Source organism: Colius striatus, chromosome 11, assembly GCF_028858725.1.
Source record: "Colius striatus isolate bColStr4 chromosome 11, bColStr4.1.hap1, whole genome shotgun sequence".
In the NCBI taxonomy this organism is placed as follows: domain Eukaryota; kingdom Metazoa; phylum Chordata; class Aves; order Coliiformes; family Coliidae; genus Colius; species Colius striatus.
This window is the reverse complement of record NC_084769.1, coordinates 4,572,818-4,585,790: the sequence shown is the minus strand read 5'-3', so window position 1 is coordinate 4,585,790 and position 12,973 is coordinate 4,572,818. Positions and strand designations below refer to the sequence as shown.

Here is a 12,973-nt window from a genome sequence, read left to right as displayed (position 1 = left end):
GGCTTCATGTTTGATGCTGTGTATTGCAAGATTGTACATCCATTTCCTGACCTGTAATTTCTAGTGGTTTCAGACTGTAATCCTTATCTTCTCAAAGCCTCTGGTGACAAGAAGTGAGAATTCAGAGAACTACATACTCTCCAGACAATCTCATCATCATCATCTCAACCTTGAGATTTAGATAAATTCAAGTTCAGGTTAAAAAATATATAATGTATTCTGCAATCACAGGACAGAAAGCAAATAAACAACATAAAAAACTTTACAAGGGCACTGTGGCTATCAAAAGAGCAACAAACAGCAACAAAAACTCAAACACTGAATAAATTTAATTGCAAGAAGAAGTAAAAGAAACCTCTAGATAGCTTTGAGTCATTGACCCAACACGGTGGAAGCTCAAACAGCAATGTAGATACCCTGGGTCATTACAGATCAATCAGCAAGAGAAAAAGTATTCTGTGCTCTGACTTTCTTGCCATAATCCAGCCTGGATCCAGGTTATAATTTGCTCTATTACTCACTCCCTCATACTATTTCAAATAAATGATTTTTTGGGGGGCAAACATGTTCCTTTGAAAAGCAAAAGGACAGCCTTCTGGAAACAGAGACTCCATTTTGGAGTTGCTTCTTTTCAGGTAGCAAAGCAGATTCTGATCTCTTTTCCACTGACCTAATTTCAAAAAAAAAAAAAAAAAATCACACTTTTGAGATCACTGACGTTTTCTGAATTTACAATGATGTAACCGAAATCATAGTCTCTACTCCAAAGCCCTTTTGGAGCCTGCAGGGTAATAACTGCTATAAAAACACAAGCTGTGTTTTAGAATCTGCACTATTCACCTAAAGAACAATTTGCAATTAATCATGCTACGCTTATAATCAAATGTCACTGAAAATTTAACTCAAAAGGACTAGAGGGAAGCAGTTTGCAAATTCAGTCCCTAAAAAAAAAAAAGGGGGGGGGGAGGGAGGCTGTATGTGAAAAGTTGGTAAATGCCACTGAGTCAGTCACTCAGGGAGAATGAGTTGCAGTTAATTTACAAATCATTAGTGGTATCAGTAATAAAGTGGCCCATTCCTGAAATATCTGATCACATCGCACTTCATCAGACTGCTTCTGAAACCCGCTTTATCGCTGGGTTTAGCTGAACCGACAATGTGCTCACGGGGTTTATTTTGCAACAGTTCTCACTGTACGTCCCTTATGGGGATGGAGAATGACTCTACGTGCTGACAGTAAGAGACTTTCAGTTCTCAGGTTTCCTTCTTGCTTAAAGATCCTGACATTTAGGTTATTCTGCATTTATCCCAGCTTTAGAGCTATTAGTAAAAAACCCCATTATACAAATATTACACATACATTGCCATAAAAGAAACTCCCTTTGGTTATTTACATTGGGAAACTGGGTTGAAATTGTGGATGCACCGTGGGGTGGGCGTTAGATGGCTCTTGCCATATAATTCTTCACAATAACACTCGTAGACCCCACAGCAGCAGCACGCGAGGGTGAAAATCCGCACTGACACATTTTTTCAGAAACTATCTGAAAAAGCTGAAAAGCTTCCTCAGGAAACTCTCACTCCTGAAAAACATTTAGATACAGCTCACTAAAATCCTCACTAGCATCCGACAGGTTCTAGTTTTGTGTCATGTGTATACATTACCAACAAGCTACATCAAATTCCACTTAGAAAAATAATGTTACATAAGGAGCAGTACATGGCATGTTTTGTTCTGGGTTTGGTTTTTTTCTTTACAGGATGCTACCTAAATGTGAAACTACTAAAGAATAATGGCAGCACAATATATGTCACATCAGCTTCAGGGGCTGACTAAGCTGGAGCAATGAAAAAGTCAATAAATCTTCTGTTTTAAAGAGATACACCGATAATGCAAAGGAAATTATATTATCTATAACATAATTTCTTCTATTTAAAAAGGAACAGAGGAGGTAGGACACAGTCATTTACCTCATATTTCACTCACATGACTTCCAGTTTTGTTCACATACAAAAATAACATCTATTATTTTTCCTTTATTTCCCTTGACCTAGCCAAGTTAAGGTAAATATGTACCATATACTCCTCAGAGGTTTGGGAAAGACACAGCTGATAAATGGCCTGAGAACATTCACCGTATCTGATGGAATGCAATCCTCAATTAAATATAAATCACGCCAGGTATTCTTTTCCCCATTTCAAAGAAAACAACAAATACTAGAAAAACAGAACTGCTTCCCCTTTCTCATTACAGTGCTTCCTCTCTGGAGCCAGCAATCCTGGGTGTTCCTCTAACAGCTCAACCCCCTCCGCAGGGCTTTGGAAAGTAGTTATTCTGCCTATACCGTATGTAGCAGCACATTCTTCAGGATATAACATTAATAACAAACTATCTGAAATAAGAAAACCCTTCCAACTGGCAACAGTATCAAAAATGACATGACTAATACGGAGGTATATTGAAGTACTGAGAATTTAGGTAGGCAATTACGTGCTGTCTCAAAGCCAGCATCTCACAGTGACATTCAGCTAGGACTTTTGTCATTTTCCTTCAGCTCTGCCACACGGTGAGCACACTGCAGAAAAATGGCAAGTGGTGGAGTCCCTCAATGGGCCACTGCTGTTTGACCCAATCATTTTCCTTTAAAAGACATTGAGTATTATGTAGAGTAATAAATAAACATTTACTTTAATATCACAGAAGAATTAACTGTTCAACTAGCCACAGAAACCATAGCTGCTTTTTAAACTCTAGATGAACACCAACTGAAGTATTTTTCTTAACTAACCTAGGTAGAAAAGAACTCATCATTTCCCATGATTTATTAAAGAAAGTACATTCACTTTGACTTATTAAGAGGAGTGTGGTTTCACAAACATCAGCATAGCTCAAATCAGAAAGCCATAATTAGCTCAATTCATTGACGTATTCAGGCAACATAAATTACAGATCATATTTAAGTATCTGCCCAACAAAATAGTTGAAACAACAATCCAAAACCAAAAGAATAATTGTTAATATATTCCATAGGTAGAGAGCTGCTATTAGTTACAGGAAATAAGGTATATAGTTTCAGTAATGATTGTTTTAACGGTCACAGTCCCACACATATGAGAAATTTATTCCACCACTGTATCCAGAACACACATTGTTCAGCATCTTATAAACTCAGTCAACTACAAAACCCATCAGGTATGAATTGTGGGCACAAATATTCTTAGAACTTTTGATATTTTCAGACAAACACACCATAATACAGGCAAAAACTTTCCATGTTCCACATGCTGATAAAAAAGGGATTTTCCAAAGGGCTATTACAGGTCTTTACCTTTCCTCCTCTGCCCCTTCTCCCTCCCAGCCTCGCAACATGTGCCCATCTACCTGTGGATGTGGTGTGCACACACACAAACTTAGACTGAAAGAGCCTGCACAACCCTCCCACTCATGACAATGACTCACCGAAACCCCAGAGCTATACCTTAAACACAATCACATTTTGATGTTTGACCAAGATTCACCTCGTATTTAGATCACCCAAAAGTACCGGCTCTAAGATTTCTCATTACTAAACTCTAAGTGCACAAAATGAGAATGTCACTTCATTTATCTTTTGTATAAATCAACTGGAAAAAGCAAGAATTTCTCTAGATCTTTTGAGAATGCATTAAAGTCCTTCGCCTTTATGTCTGCCTCATAATCACTATTAATTTACTGGTGACACCAATAAACCACAGTCTGCCCTATTCACACAACCTGAGAGCTGCAAACCACCTACAGAATGCTAAAAAACAGTGTTACCTGCAGGCATCAAGGATGTTAAAACACCACCTACACTGCAACCTGTGTGAATTGCATTGCCTGCTTCGGTTTCACTAAACAATAAATACAACCTTTAATTTTACTGTTAATGACCAATAGCAACGTTTGCAAAGACTGTCTTCCTTACAGTGACAACCAATTCCAAGCCAGAAATAAAAATTGAGTGAATGGGAGAAAATGGAAGAAGTCCATTTACTCAAGTAAGGAGTCCCTCGTGTGTCTGAAAATCCCTGTTGGTGTTAAGATTTGTTTGTCATACTTACTTGAAGTACTTGCTTAAATTAAGGACGTGAGACTGCATATGGAATATTGTGTCCAGTTCTGGGCCCCTCAGTTCAAGGACAGGGAGCTGCTGGAGAGAGTTGATCACGGTAACACCATAATGATGGAGTGGAGCATCTCCCTTCTGATGAAAGGCTGAGGGAGTTGGGGCTCTTTAGCTTTAATGAGACTGAGGGGTGACCTCATTAATGTTTACAATTACTTAAAGAGTGGGATGATGAAGCCAGGCTGTTCTCAGTGATGGCCAATGATAGGACAAGATGCAACAGGGACAACAGGTACAAACTGGAACATAAGAGGTTTCAAAGAAAAATAAGGAAAAATTTCTTCAGTGTTCAGGTGAGGGAGCACTGCAAGGGGAGGCCCAGATGGATTGTGGAGTCTCCTTCTCTGGAAACACTCCACATCCACCTGGACAAGTTCCTGTAAGATCTGCTTTAGGTGACCCTGCTCTGGCAGGTGGGTTGGACTAGATGATCTTTCGGGGTCTCTTCCAACCCTTAAGTTTCTGTGATTCTTTTATGGACTGTTTTAAGATTATTGTAAACACATATATATTGAAAAACCAGCTGCTTGTAACATACTTGAAAGAATATGCAATTAGTTTTTTCCTCATTTTCAGAATTACATGCTTCAAGGCTCACAGAGAGAGTGGGGGAAGCACACAGCCCACACAGGTGAGCAGCAGAGCCTGAGATGTTGCAGCTAGAACGGGAAACAATAGAAATTTTAAAGAGTTGTTTTGATCCTAACTAACAAGCAAACTGCGAGGATCGTCGGGTTTGGTTCTTACATCTGTGCTTTCAACCCTGAAAAGCAACAGCAGGAATTGAAAGTTACAGTTTAAAGATGTCCCATGGCTATTAATCCAGAGATACCCTGACACAGGAGACAGTAATGGCTCCTTTTGGAGTTCACATATTTAGAATCTGCACATTATCCCACGCACGCTAAGCAAACAATATTGCTATAAATCATCATGAAAAAGTTGTTAATGCATATTCAGAGTACACATTTTAAAACTCAGTAAATTGTTTTATTATTTTATCTAGGCAAAAGCACCAAGGACCTTCATCCCTACTTGCTGTAAATTAAACTGGGGTTTTTTCAGCTATAGAAAAGCAATAAAAAAATTAAACCTTTTCACTTTCTTTCCTGACACTGTGTAAAACTGTGACAAATACTTTGCATCTATACTTCTAGCCATCCTCAGTCAACATCTTTGAAGATCTTAATCTATATTGAATAAAGGATATTATTTTTTCCCTCATGGAGAAAAATGTCTGTGCGTTACATCGACGGTTAACTCCAAACAACACACAGCCAACACGTATCCCTTTGGTGCAGAGCACTCAAAGGACATGTTGTTAGGGCAATTTCACTGTCTGATGTACTGACTCCTGTATCTTCCGATACATTGCAAGCTGCAATTACAATACACAACATGGTTTGTATGTCTCCAATTGACCTACTGAGCGGAACACACGGGAATGAGTCAGAACAGGGTATCAAGGATGCAAAAAAGAATGTAAACTATTTTTTGAGATCAGATTAATAAAGTATTTTTAATATTTAATTAGGAGAAAGTTCTCTTGATTTCTAAGCCAAAATAGAAGGGCAAAAGACAAAGAAGACGTGTGGTGGAAAACCAGAGCCAGAGAAAAAACTAGAGCCGCAACTATCCATTGCCAGTAAACTGGGTTACTCTTCCACAGACTTTGTTCCTCTTTGCCTCCTCTCTTTAATGGTCCCAATAGATTTACAGAAGTGAGCATGAGTATGCTTAATATCTACTGTTGTACGGCTATTATCTTCACAGAAAGTTCTAACCTTATTTCGGGTAGCTCTTCAGACAGTAACATTTTCTTGGGGTAAAAAGAATCAGTAGTACAGAGCTAATATGAGAGCATAACCTGAAAATACAATTGTATCTGATAGAAAATTAGTTCTTCTGATTTAACAGTTAATTATAAGCTCTCATTTGCCGTGTAATTCCAAAGCCCGGTACAATGATTAGTTACTTTAACAGAGACTGCTAATGTTGGTATTATACAACTTATTTGGTCTGTTTTTGTAGTGCTTGAAGGCTCAAGACAGTTTACAAGACTCATCTTTTTCAGTACTCTACCTATTACTACCAATTTGATAATATTGATGATCTTGAAGGCTTACATTAGGTTTAAATAGATGAACAATACTTGATTTAGAATATCTCCGAGTGGATAGGGAACTAATAGGTGTGGTAATGGGAGACGTAGCACTATTTTTAAACTTGACAGGAGACATATTAGTTGCTAGTTCTCTATTACAGAGAAACCACCAGTCTGGTAATAATGGGCTGGCATTTTGAAATCCTTCCAATTTATTAGGAATATGATGAGAAATATCCACACATTGTGGGCTTCAGACCACTTTCTGCATAGAAAGTGGATCACTGCAACCTGCATTCATAGCCAGTTTAACAACATATATATACACACTTGAAAGAAAAGGAGTTGTAAATATTTTAATTCATTTTACTTTAAAGATTTAAGTCTTAGTATTAGCTAATTGATTAGAAGGGCAAACCACAAAAAAGCCATCTTTAACTGCGCTGTAAGAGAGACTCACCCAACATCAAAAAGTTGGTTTGTTTTCTACAGAACAAAACCTTAAATGATGAATAGTGAGTAACTCTCCTGTCATGGAAATTTGGCATTTTGCACTTAAAACACTCCTCTTGTACAAAAGCTGGAATTGCAAGAGCTAATTTAAACATTAAGCTTAGTAGCCTCAGATGTTTGGGAGCAACTTTTGAGTGGGCACAGATTTATTTTACAGTCAGAATGTATCCACTTGAATATGTGATGAAAGGATCTTCAGTTGCACCTTGAGTCAACAAAAAGGATGGGATGAGATTCACTGTCAAACTGAGTTCAACTGAAATCTCACCATAGGAGCGTTACTGAGGGACAGATTTGTGAAGTTCACATCACATGCCACTAAGGCTACCTCAGAAGAAAATTAAATCATGATGGAAAATGGAATTCAAAAGAGGTGTCAAATATACCTGCCATGTCATTCACCTGAAGACCAGCAACACAAGCAATTTAAGGTGATAATAATGAAGGGGCTTTGACAACTTGGTCTAGTAGAAGATGGGCCTGCCCACAGTGAGTGGGTTGGAACTACATGATTTTGAAGGTCTCTCCAATCCAAATCATCTTATGACTCTATGATTTTGCCAAGCTACAAAATCCTTCACCAAGTGAATAGAATAAATCATCAGTTTTTTGTTTGTTCACAAGAAGTGATGTTTAAGTATTAGATCCCTACAACAGTTTGGATATGATGGTCCTGTGATTCATAAAGTAACTTCAAAGTTGTAAGGTTACCTGCACAAAAAAAAAATCCTTAATTTTAACAACTAAATAGTAGAACTCAACAGACTACATAATTTTTGGTCTGCCACTTGCTCAACTCCTGTCTTCTCAGGAGAGCATTGAAACAGTGCTCCATACTATGAACCTGTGAGAACAGAAATACATTCCATTAACTTCTATCCAGTCAGTATCATGTTGTCTCATTCATAAACGTCTCAAAAGCTCCCAGATTCCGCAGTAACCATCACACAACACTGAATGAGGACTATAAACAGTGCTAAATATTTTTCCATTTTAAGAATATTTACATCCTTTTTTCCAACTTGACGTACAGAAGATATGTTATCCATATCAATTTATAAATCTAGCACAATGAGAGCTGCCAATTTGATTTAGTGGCACAGCATCACGTTTCCTGGAAATAATTTCCCTATAAAGTTTTGCCTAAGACCTCTGAAAGGTTACAGCAATATTAAAGGCTCTGGAGTACACCAAAGTGCTTTCTGACAGCTCACTGTTCCCCAACATCTCTACTAACCCAAGAATAGCAAATCTAATGACTTAGGTCACTTGTTTCCATGCTGTTGTCTGCGGAGCCTGCAAAATACTTCCAAGGATTTGCTTAAAGCATATTCATACATTTTATTTTGCTTTGCAAGTATGAGGAAGTTAAGGGGTCTTCCTCCTCCACGGGGAAGTATCTATGGAGACATACATCACAGAAAGCTGAAATATCCTGACATGAGTTAAATAAAGATGTCTTATCATCTGTCAATTGAAATGGTGAGCATTTCAGGCTTTTTTTTTTCCTCATGAATAAAAGCGATATACAAGCATCTCAAAACAATCTGTTTTGGAAGGTTATTTTGGTTATTTTGTAAACAAGTTTAGGTTCTGAGCTGATGTTTTAAAAACAGATATTGCAAAAAGAATAAATATTAATGTGTGGGGGAGACCCTAGCAGACATGAGACAAGCATGGCTCTTTTTAGCACTGCCACAGATATCAGCAAGGCAAGGACATGCGGGGAGGACATCAAGATGTAAATTTTTTCCTTGAAGATTATCAGATGGCCGGTATTAGAAAAGTACATTAAAGTTGCACATAAAATCTGGCTATTGCACACAATTTGTATTGTGGCATTTAATAAAGAGTTAAAAACAGAGGGTTTTTTATTTTGCTTTATTATAAGTCAAGAAGATATTCATAAAACTCACTTAGGATTTCAAATTTATTGTCACTTGAGAATCACTTCTCCACCTATCTAAAAAAATAAACAGTAGTCTAAAAAGCATTTACCCTGCCCGAGTTAACTCGTGCTCATAAAACTTTCCTATTAAAAAATGAAACCCCTTATCAAAATCAAACATCCTGTTCAACAAAACCAAAATGATGCTGTCATTCACCAGCTACTTCAACTTGAAGCACCAGAGAAGCTGCAGAACCCACCATGCTCTTCCTGCAAACTGGTGCAACATTGAAAATGGTTTACGATGGTCATGACTACTGGGGTGCAGAGAAAAACACCTTCACTGCAGAGCTCAGATGAAGAAACTATTTTGAAGTCATTACTGGAAGATCCTAACTATTTAAAGCGTAGCTGGCTTTTAGTAGGTGCTCTTACTGACATTGCTGATATGATGAAATGCCAGAAATACCATTACAAGCCAACAAGAGAAACCGTTAACACCTCATGCACGCAAGGTCTGTGCTTAATATTCCCACTTCTTCATTTCAAAGTCACAAAGCTTCACCAGCAAGTTAAAGATCTGTTTTGACTTGTACTATAGACTTAAAGGTTGTACAGTTCTGGGAAGCTTTTGGCAATATCATCAGTTAAGCATTCACAGCAGCCATAAGCAGCTCTTGGAGGCATGAAGAACAGCAGTACACAGACAGACTGGAAATACCTCCAAAATCAAGGCAGTCCTTATCTCAGAGAGCCTTAGCTCAAACCTTTGCTGTTATTTTTCATTATGTTTTTTTTTTTTTCATTTACAAAGAGTAGTCAACTGTAGCCCTTTAAGATGTTGAGAAAACACACCAGGTCCTCATCAGGTCTCAGATAGGCCTAACAACTGCTCAACAGAAATAGGATTGACTTGCAAAAATTTTTTATTATTAACCATGCCACACAACAGAAACTGTCAAGGTGAAGTAGAATCATTTTTATAAGTTCAAATTTTAAAATGGAAACTACAAACCCAAAACTTCTAATTGCTTCTGTCTTTGCTAGAATTCCAATTAATTCAGGTAGTTTGAAAGATATTTTAGTGTTGCTTTCCAGCTGACAAAAGGGAAACTGAACATTTTCACCTTCATAAACTTCTACCCTTAACAGCTGCACCTTCTTCCAGTCAATGTAACAAATGCACTCTGCTGAGCAATCAAGTCTTACAAGGCTGCAACAATTTAAGGAAAGAAAATCTAGGCCCCAGAAGTTTGTTTTATCTAGGTGGTTTTTATTGGTGGTATATTGGAAGTTACTCTCTGATGCAGTGAAGTGCATCCTTCACTCACCACTCAGAGCAGACAATAAAGATGCTGCATTTTTGCTGTGCTAGGTTGGTGGCCCTGGACACCACTGTACTTGGCTATTGTTAAAAAAAAAAATAGGCAAATGAATGCTTTGCTTACAGAGATAATATTAAACCTATGTTCAGTTACCTATTTATGTTGAGATTTTCAAAAGTCACTGTCATAAAATGGATTCAAATCTAAGAGAGGTGTTACACGAGTCTTATTACAGAGTAAACAAATCGTATCTTTCTGAATCTTTTCAGATCCAACCTGCCCATCACTGTGTAAGCAAAAACTGGGCCCATAAAGACCAGTTAAGCTGTAGATACTTGAAGGTGTTATATGAAACTGGTCTAGCCTCATATTTAAAGCAGAAATTCCTCTGGAAGACACTTGACTCTCACAATTTGAATATTGGAGTTATAATTAAATTATAATTAAGAGAGGATGGGGCTGGGATGGGAAGAATAAGTCGCATCCAGCAAATACACACAGTAGCAAACAAAGCAGACAGGGTACTCAAGTTAAGCAGTATCAAACAAATGCTTTGAGAAGAGAAAAGGAGTTATTTCCACCTATCTGCATCGATTGTGCCTTCGTTGCTTCTGCTGAAGAGAACCTAATCCAAACTCTGTCTGTTCTTTTCAAAGTGGTTAAGAACCCATTTGTGAGCTGCATTCAAAACGTGCTAAGATGAACAAAACCTGTTTTGCATGCCAATATCCTTGGAGAGGGCAATATTCATGAAAGATGATTCAAGCAACTCTTCAGAGCTGCAGCACTCTGCCTTCCCACTGAAGCTCTGAATGAGTATGGACAAGAGAGATCCATAAATGATTTTTCCAAGAGTCTATAGACAGTTGGTTTCTTAACACTCATAGAAGCATTTTCTTGGGCATTAGCAGAATGACTTAGAAAAAAGACTGCTTTTTTCTTCAAAGCTGCTTTTCTTTTCAAGCTGTGTAACACCACTTGATATTTAATGCACATTCAACTCACATGAGCTCCTCAAGCAAGCACTAGGCTTCCGCATACTGAAGGTGTGTAAGGGTTGAATAACAAACACAGACCATTTCACATGGTTGTGCTTATTTACAAATACCACTTACATACTGCTCACATTTATAATGACACCTGTGATATTGCTGACACACCACTACGTTTGTAAAGTTTGCATCTACAGGCCCCATTGATTCTAAGAAACTTGCTGGTGAATATACACAGCACTTCCTTTGACTAAAACTAGAAAGGTTACTTTGACTATTTCCTATTTCAATAGGAAAAAAGCTTCAGAAACAAGGTTTAGCAAGGCTCATCTCCCCCACTGATTTCCTTATCACTCAACACCAGTCCACTTGATTACTTCTGTCATCAATTTTCTCAAAAACGTTCTTCTGACCACATTACTGAGTTGTTTAAATTATACTGTAGGCATGCATTCATACTGACCCAGAAAATCGTGTATTTGTTACTATTATTGTTGCCTACTGACTTGTTATCTCCAAGTCTACGATCTCAAAGTACAGCACTTCAGTCCCTCCACAAATCTTGCCACAATGTTTGATGACAGAGAAATACTTGGTCATGTAGGCATTTTGTGTATGTAGGCAGCTTACAGTGGAGGTAAAGAGACAACGTAGATGATTTACACAACTTCTCAAAATCAAGAGAGTCCTAAACTATGTAAAGATGAAAGAAAACAGTAGATTTATGTACATGTTCAAATTACAAGCTGTAAGAAAACACTTGGATTCAATTAAAAAAACTCTAATAATTGTGTAACTTCTAACCAAACTTTCCAATTGTTTTGTTTAAATATGCTTTAAACAACAAAATATAACTGTTCTATCTCCTTCCTCCAACCCCAAAAATCATACTGCATCTTCTGCCTGATGTTTTCCCATTAACAACAACAAGGGGTTTTCTTTTATCTGCTTTCATCCAAAAACGCTGAAGAGCTTAACAAACATTAATTAAACCTTACAACACTCCTGTGAGGTAGGTAGGTATTGTTATCTCTACTTCACAGATGAGAAAATTTGAATAGAAAATTGTGATTTGCACAAGTTTCCAATAGTAGTTTTAGAGCAAAGTCAAGAGCAGAAGAAAGGAGCAACGACTTGTATGTCCCTACCCGCAGTCACTACAATATACATTCTCTTTTAAATCACTAGGAATTTACTTGTCATTTTACCACATGTGAAAAACTGTTCTGAACAGCAGTGTTACCTTTTCGTTGGCAGTAGACCTCGTAAGAAAATACAGACAAATACATATTTTACACAGATCGCACTTCCATTATTTCTTTAAAAAGAAAATAAGATAAAAAATTGTGTCCTCTATTAATATCACTCTTCATCTGGTTAGCTGATGAATTCATCTTCAAAAGGAAAATCCACACTTCTTGAAACCACATGAATTGTTTCTCATATGACTGAATCCCTGATTTTCTCTTTTCATTTACGTTTCTTAATATCTTCTAGTTTGTTTCATTTTACCTTCTAATTACTTCCTGTTGTACTTCCCTTAGTCTTACATGATTTCTTTTTCTTCTTTAAACTTTCTCAGTGACACAATAAACTCTATAAAGGATACCCTTACAGCATTTCAACTACTACTTTGATGAGAAGCATATCAAATTTTCCTGTTTCAAACTACCCTTACTTCCAGCTTCTCCTATGCAGGGCCATGTCTAACACATCTCCTATCTGATAAGTCTACAACTTCAAATGTCCTTCTCTTTTCCCCATCCTGCTTCATTCCTCATTAGGAAATCTCCAGTTTCACCACAGTCCTTCCTTTGCTGTTCCAAAAGCAAAACTTCATGGTCTCTTTGCATTATTGTCCTTGCCTAATCTCTGGTCTCGCTTCCTGTTAATTCTCCCCCACTCAAATTGACTCAAACACCTTTACAAATAATCTCTTTCTTCCTCCTACACTTTACCACATCAAATCTAAAGTTTCCCTCTTCACTTCTGAAATTTCCAC

The 12,973-nt window shown here is 37.5% G+C and overlaps 1 protein-coding gene across 9 annotated transcripts in view; it reads right to left on the bottom strand.

The window, feature by feature from the left end:
* Nucleotides 1–12,973, bottom strand: part of GTDC1 (glycosyltransferase like domain containing 1) — a 210,633-nt gene that overhangs the window by 152,007 nt on the left and 45,653 nt on the right. The gene's annotated exons all lie outside the window — the stretch shown is intronic.